Raw genomic sequence first — 8,263 nt, forward strand, 5'->3', positions numbered from 1 at the left:
TGGCTGGGATACTCAAGGACATTCAGTCCCAAAGCTACTCCTACGTGTCTTGGCTGTGTGCTTAAGGTCATTGTCCTGTTGGAAGGTGAACCTTCGCCCCAGTCTGAGGTCCTGAGCACTCTGGAGCAGGTTTTCATTAAGGATCTCTCTGTACTTTGCTCCGTTCATCTTCCCTCGATCCTGACTAGTCTCCTAGTCCCTGCCGCTGAAAATCATCCCCACAGCATGATGCTGCCACCACCATGCTTCACGTAGGGATGGTGCCAGGTTTCCTCAGACGTGATGCTTGGATTCAGGCCAAAGAGTTCAATCTTGGTTTCATCAGACCAGAGAATCTTGTTTCTTATGGTCAGAGTCTTTAGGTGCCGTTTGGCAAACTCCAAGAGGGCTGTCATGTGCCTTTTACTGAGGAGTGGCTTCCGTCTGGCCACTCTACCTAAAGGCTGATTGGTGGAGTGCTGCAGATGGTTGTCCTTCTGAAAGTTCTCCCATCTCCACAGAGGAACTCTGGAGCTCTGTCAGCGTGACCATCGGGTTCTTGTCACCTCCCTGACCAAGGCCCTTCTCCCCCGATTGCTCAGTTTGGCCGGGCGGCCAGCTCTAGGAAGATTCTTTGGGCTTGTTTTTTGCTCTGACATGCACTGTCAACTGTGGGACCTTATATAGACAGCTGTGTGCCTTTACAAATCAAGTCCAATCAATTGAATTTACCACAGGTAAAACATCTCAAGGATGATCAATGGAAACAGGAGCACCTGAGCAAAATGTTTGTCTAAAGCAAAGGGTCTGAATACTTATGTAAATAAGGTATTTCTGTTAGTTTTTTTTGTATACATTTGCAAAAGTTTAAAAAAAATCTGTTTTCGCTTTGTCATTATGGGGTATTGTGTGTAGATTGACGAGGAACATTTTTTATTTAATCCATTTTAGAATAAGGCTGTAACGCAACAAAATGTGGACAAAGTCAAGGGGTCTGAATACTTTCCGAATGCACTGTATACCAGAGCAGCAAAGAATACAGCGCATGACATACACTAGTATGTGGACACCCCATTAAGTTAGTGGATTCCACAGGGTTCCACATACGTTTGTGTAAAAGTAGTGTATCATCTTCAGTCTGTCATGTTGTGTGTCTGGACCTCAGGCGTCAGCTGATACAAGATCCAGACATCATCTCACCAGTGCTACTTTACACGTACATTTAGAGGTGAGGGTGTAACCGCCTAGCGGAGGAGGGTGACCCTCGACGGCGGCAAGCCTGAGGACACCAGCACCACGTCAGGAGCAAACTCATTAGCTATGGGCATCACCACAGACCTAGGGAGAGGGAAAGAGAGTTGGTCAGTTTTGCAACTTAGTGTGTTTTTTGATATTTGGTATTTTATTAGAATCATTAGCTGCTGTGAAAGCAGCAGCTACTCTTCCTGGGGTCCACACAGAACATGAAACATGACATAAACAACACTTAATAGACAAGAACAGCCAAGGACAGAACTACATACATTTAAAACTGGCACACACGCCTACAATCAATACATAACACACAAACTATCTAGGTCAAGTAGGGGAGAGGATGGTGCCGTAAGGTTTGCTTTATCTGTTTTTTTTTGTAACCAGGTTTGCTGTTCATTTCAACAATATGAGATGGAATGGAGTTCCATGCAATAATGGCTCTATATAATACTGTACGCTTTCCTTAAATTGTTCTGGACCTGGGGACTGTGAAAAGACCCTGGTGGCATGTCTGGTGGGTAAGTGTTGTGTGTTACCTGAAGGCTGCCAGGTACTCTGCATCTCCCATAGGTGGCTCCAGACCCCCGGTGAAGGCCATGTTAACGTTAAAGCCTACTCCTGGACCACTACCCACCTGACAGAGAACGGATGGAGGAATAGCCATGAGAACACACAAACACACACAACACACGTTTCCATGAGATTTGTCACCATTACCTCCGTCGGGTGCTCCGCTGCCAGGGAAGAAGTTTCCATCGTCGTATCGATTGAGAGACAGGTACAGCACGTTGGGGTCGTTCGTAAAACGCCTGCTGGGTCCCGTTGCCATGGTGAACATCCTGATGGACAGCACACATGGCCAATCAGATGACCATTGTCCAATTTTTTCTTCTTCTTACATCGATGGTAATTCTCAGTCATTTACAAAAAACCACTTTCTCTTTAAAAGTCAGGTGAAGGACCAGCACAAACTCACCCAGTCTACTATGAGGATCTTGCAGACGTTGAGTCTCTGTTGGAGCAGTCGGGCTGCGATGGCTACTGAGTTAAAGTAGCAGAAGCCCATGGGAGTGCTCGCTTCTGCATGGTGTCCAGGGGTCGAACCACAGCAAAGCCGTTCTGGGAGCCAGACAAACAACTACATTACCCACAACTCCATCCATGAGGGGGAGAGATTGAGTGCATTTTTTGTGAAGGGGGGAAAAACGTAGGCGACCTAACCTTATGGAGGGATAGAGGGATGAAAAGGAGAGGAGGGTGGAGAGGACGCACCTTCAGTTCACCAGTGGCCACTTTTAACACCAGCTCCACCACAGAACCCACAGCCAGACGAACTGCAGTAGAGAATGGACCTCGTTCCAGATGGTGTCACTGTCCACCTGCAATCATCATCATCGTCACAGTTAAAGGGACACTTTGGGATGTTGGCAGTCAAGCCCTTTATCTACTCCCCAGAGTCAGAAACTTGGTGGATACCATTTTTATGTCTGCGTGCAGGTGAAAGGAGCTGCTAACTAGCATAAGCACAATGACTGGAACGTCTGTGGTAACAGCTTGCATGTTACCATACGCTAGCATGATAGCTGTTACCATATAAACTAGCATGATAGCTGTTACCATAAGCTAGCATGATAGCTGTTACCATAGCGCCTAGCATGATAAGCTGTTACCATAAGCTAGCATGATAGCTGTTACCATTAGCTAGCATGATAGCTTTAGCCGGTAAGCGTAGCATGATAGCTGTTACCATAAGCTAGCACGATAGCTGTTACCATAAGCTAGCATGATAGCTGTTACCATAAGCTAGCATGATAGCTGTTACCATAGACGTCCAGTCATTGTGCTAACGCCAGCTAGCATTGACTTGTGAAACTACCTCTAACTTCCTTCATACTGGACACAGAGACATACACATTGTATCCACGAGCCACYTGCTCATTTGACTTTGCTGAAGTAGATAAATGGGTTCATTGCCAAAATATAAAACGAGGTTAATGATTTGACCATTGAGGAAAACGAAGATGAGGAGGAGAAATAGGAGGCAGAGGAGATGAAAGAAGAGGAGGAGGACGACGAAGAGGAGGAAGACTCACCCCCACTCCTCCACATGGTAATCTGACCAACATGGGCGTGGCTGAACAGTCTAGTTTCTGTCGGAGGGGGTTGGTTCCATACAGCAGGACGTGGGCTTCAGAGTGGACTGTCTGGAGCTCCTCCAGAGTGGCCTTCCTACCCCGGATACACTACACACACACACCACACACACACACACACACACACACACACACACACACACACACACACACACACACACAATGGAGACATGCAACATTTCCTTTCTATTCATTAGTTTTATTTTCTCTGTGTTTAAGTGAATCACAAATGACAAAGTACATGGAAAGGATAAGCAATGATGTTTTTTTATGCATCAGTTGGTAACTCCTAGCAACAGAAATTAATTAAATTCACCCTTGTTTGAAGACTACAAATACAAATGATTCTATAACAGAGAATAGCAAAGAGAAGGATGGTTGAAGGAAGGCTTGAGAATGTACCTCACACTGTCCCCTAAGTCCTGTCTCCTGCAGTCTGGACCAGATGCTCTGGACGCGCCCGGCGTGCTCCGGATGGGTGTGTGTGTTCCCGCACATACACTGGTGCTTTTGCATCAGAGAGTCATACACCAACCCTGCAGGAATAACCCAGGACATTAGCACAAACACATGCATTGTAATGAACACACGCACACACACACATCCACTCACACAAGTGGAAACAACAAACTGACAGAGCAAAATAAGGAGGGATAAAGGAGCGACAGACAAAGAGAAATATATAGAAAGGAATCTACATGTGCATTGCTTGCTGTTTTAGGTTTTAAGCTGGGCTTCTGTATAGCACTTTGTGACATCTGCTGATGGAAAAGGGCTTTACAGATACATTTGATGGATATAAAAGAGAAGAGCATTACTACTAACCTGTGGTGAAGCGAGGTTTGGTGAGAGGCTCAGGGGGCGGGACAGAGATGGGGAAGGAGGAAGCGGAGGCCGGAGACGATTGGGCCCTGGAGAGGGGGCGGTGACCTGGGAAGGTGATTGACAGACCGGCTGCCTCCATGGAAGCCTGATAGTTTCTCAGCTGGTGGATTCTCTGCTGCTCCAACAACATGGCCTGCTGCTCAGAGAGAGGGAGGAGGGGAGGAGAGAGGAGGAGGAGAGGAGAGAGGAGAGAGAGGAGGGGAAAGAAGGAGAGAAGAGAAAAGAAGAGGGATAGAGAACAACATTGCATGATAGCATAACAGACACACAGCCACCGATGACTATTGTGACATCACCTGCTCTTTATAATGTGTTTACAACATTTGGCCACATGGTGGTAGTCAAGCTAATGTGAGGTGAACCGAACACATGACATCTACCTGCAGGAGAGTAAGTGGATTTGAAAGATGCATGGTTTCCTCTCATTAAAGAAGGACTCTGTGTCAGAAACATAGCATCCTGGGACAGGAAATAGCATATTATTGCCCAAGTGAATCATTCAATAACACAACTACTGATAAACGAGATAATTGTGTGTGTGTGTGTGTGTGTGTGTGTGTGTGTGTGTGTGTGTGTGTGTGTGTGTGTGTGTGTGTGTGTGGTGTGATCAAGTCAATATCGATATGAAAGTGCTCGTTTTGTACACTGAGAATGAGCCTCAAATTTGCATCGTCAAAGTCATGAAAATGTAGTCATTTAAGATATATATTAAAAAGGTATACTTGTTTGCGAGTGAATTACTTACCATATGCCGGTTTTCAACATATTTGGGGGCCAAGAAGAAGCGGAAAGTTACCACCGTTTCATGAGAACTACAAGTTCTACCAGGTGTTCACTGAGTATACACAACATGTTCTTTCCATGACAAAGACTGAGCAGGTGAATCCAGGTGTTTGGTGTGATCCCTTATTCATGTCACTTGTTAAATCCACTTCAATGTGTAGACGAAGTGGAAGAGAATAGTTAAGAAGGATTTTTAAGCCTGGGAGACAATTGAGACATGGATTGTGTATGTGTGCAATTGAGGGTGAATGGGCAAGACAAAAGATTCAAGTGCCTTTGAACAGGGTATGGTAGTAGATGCCAGGAGCACCGGTTTGTGTCAAGAACTGCACGCTGCTGGGTTTTTCACGCTCAACAGTTTCCCATGTGTATCAAATGGTCTCACCACTCAAAGGACATCCAGACAACATGACACAACTGTGGGAAGCATTGGAGTCAACACGGGCCAGGCTCCCTGTGGAACGCTTGACACCTTGTAGAGTCCATGCCCTGATGAACTGACAGTTCTGATGGGATGATAAATTGATGATGATCTTGAAACCTATTCAAAAGACATGACCCTGGAAGTATGATGTAGGATGACATCACTAGCACACATCATATTGACCTGAGGTAGCGCCCTCTCTCACACTCACTCCTCCCCTCCTACCTGTCTGAACAGTTGTTCCTGCTGCATGTCCTCCTCCTGGTTCTCTTGGGGGTCTGGGGGCTCTTGTTTGATGGCGATCCCCAACGGAAAGCCTCCGTCCTGGGGAGAGAGGGCCTGGTGCTCCCTCAGCTCTTCCTCCGTCTCCTCCGGGTGACTCTGGTGCTGCCGGCCCCCGTGGGCTCACTGGGCTTGCCCATCATCTAAGGAGAAGGTATGGGTCAATCCATCGTCTAGTCATTGATGATATGCAGTACAGTAGTAGTACAGTAGTAATACAGTAGTAATACAGTAGTTACTGCAGTTGTTACAACAGTAGTAGTATAGGAGTTCTATACTGGAAAGATGTCGCTTTACTAAGACGTGGCGGTCAACATTTTAACATTGAGGTGTGTGTGTGTGTCCTTAAGACTTTGGAAGTCAGTGGAAGCTGCTGGAAGCTGTCCACAAAGCAGTGCACTGAGCTCCACATCTCCTATCCACACATACTGGCCATGAATGGGAAACTAGATCACTATGTAATAACGGCTGTGAGTGGGATCAGGGGTCCACGGAGACAGGGGTCCATTAGCCCGCGATCCTCTCTGTCTCCAGAGACTCCAGTGTGTAGGTTCTATATACACTGAATGGTCAATGGGAAACGTCTGAGAGCACGAGTTGAAAAACCAAATGAAGCTTGTTAAAGGGAAAGAAAAGGAGGGATGAAAGAGAGAGGGGAGACAGTGTGTGTGCCAGGGAAATGAATCAGTCATCCCACTCTGTACAGAGGAACATCTTCTGGCAGTGTTCCTGTGTGTATACAATGGGTAGACATAGTGATTTGTATTTTAAGCATTCATCAGTGTCGGTCACTTAGTAGGCCTACTTGGAAATGTCTAGTGTGCTACTTTGTTTTCATCCATATTAATAGTGTGCAATTATCTAAGTCATTCAACACAAGTGCACTGCGAAATGTCTGCACTGCAAAATGTCTGCACTGCAAAATGTCTGCACTGCAAAAATGTCTGCACTGCAAATGTCTGCACTGCAAAGTCTTCCAGATACAACTATTCAGGTGAAATTGAAACACAGCAATGTATTTTACTGCGGTCTAATATGTGTGTGTGTGTGTGTGTTATTGGCAGGCCTGTCAGCCCTCGGGGCCTGTGGCAGGTGCCAGAGGAACAGCGTTGAACGTCAGAACCCTCGCCAGCTACCTCATCCCCGTCCTCCTCACAAACAAGCTGCTCTTTTCCTTCTTCACTCCCGCCCCTCTACCTATTTTTCTTCTCTCGCTCTCCCCTCTCTCTCATTCTCTCCCTCTCTCTCTCGCTCTCCTCTCGCCTCTCTCTCGTCTCCTCTCCTCCTCCCCTCTCTCTCCCTCTCTCTCCCCTCTCTGTCTCCCCTCTCTGTCTCTCTCTCCCTCTCTGTCTCTCTCTCTCTCTCTCTCCTTTCTCGCTCGTCCTTCCCCCTCTCTCTCTCTCTCTCTCCCTCTCTCTCTCTCTCTCCCCTCGCTCTCTCTCGCTCTCTCTCTCGCTCTCCCCGCTCTCTCGCCTCGCTCTCCCCCGCTCTCTCGCTCGCTCTCCCCCGCTCTCTCGTCGCTCTCCTCCCTCTCTCGCTCTCCCCGCTCTCCTCTCTCGCTCTCGCTCTCTCGCTCTCCCCGCTCTCCCTCTCTCGCTCTCGCCTCTCCCGCTCTCCCCTCGCCCTCTCTCCCGCCTCCTCCTCTCTCGCTCCTCCCGCTCTCCTCTCTCGCTCTCCCCGCTCTCCCTCTCTCTCTCTCGCTCCCCCCTCTCTCTCTCTCGCTCCCCTCCCTCTCTCTCTCGCTCCCCCCTCTCTCTCGTCCTCCCTCTCTCTCTGCTCCCCTCTCTCTCTCTCTCTCTCTCGCTCTCCTGCTCTCCTCTCTCGCTCTCTCTCTCCTCCCGTTCTCTCGCTCTTCTCTCCCTCTCTCCGCTCTCCCCGCTCTCTCTTTCGCTCTCCCGCTTCCTCTCTCGCTCTCTCTCCCGCTCCTCCCTCTCCCCGCTCTGCCTCTCTCGCTCTCCCGCTCTCCTCTCTTCGCTCTCCCGCTCTCCTCTCCCCGCTCTCCTCTCTCTGCTCTCCCCGCTCTCCCTCTCTCGCTCTCCCCTGCTCTCCCTCTCTCGCCTCCCTCTCTCTCTCCCTCTCTTCGCTCTCCCTCTCTCGCTCCCCCCTCTCCCCGCTCTCCCTTCTCGCTCTCCCTCTCTCGCTCTCCCTCTCTGCTCTCCCTCTCTCGCTCTCCTCTCTCGTCTCCTCTCTCTTCTCTCTCTCGCTCCCGCTCTCTCTCTCTCTCTGCCCCCCTCTCTCTCTCGCTCCCCCTCTCTCTCTCGCTCCCCTCTCGCTCTCCTGCTCCTCTCTCTCTCTCTCTCTCTCCCCTCGCTCTCTCTCTCTCGCTCTCCCCGCTCTCTGCTCTCTCTCTCCCTCTCTCGCTCTCCCGCTCTCTCTTTTGCTCTCCCGCCTCTCTCCCTCTCTGTCGCTCTCCCCTCTCTCTCTCTCTCGCTTCCCCTCTCTCTCTCTCTCTCGCTCTTCGCCCTCTCTCTCTCGCTCTCCCCTCTCTCTCTCGCTCTCCCTC

At 49.0% G+C, this 8,263-nt stretch overlaps 1 pseudogene; it reads right to left on the reverse strand.

Annotated features, from left to right (window-relative positions):
• The window catches only part of LOC111979973 (histone deacetylase 4-like), a 44,761-nt pseudogene that overhangs the window by 9,338 nt on the left and 27,160 nt on the right, over positions 1 to 8,263 (reverse strand).

Source organism: Salvelinus sp. IW2-2015, linkage group LG20 (genome assembly GCF_002910315.2).
Source record: "Salvelinus sp. IW2-2015 linkage group LG20, ASM291031v2, whole genome shotgun sequence".
Taxonomy (NCBI): domain Eukaryota; kingdom Metazoa; phylum Chordata; class Actinopteri; order Salmoniformes; family Salmonidae; genus Salvelinus; species Salvelinus sp. IW2-2015.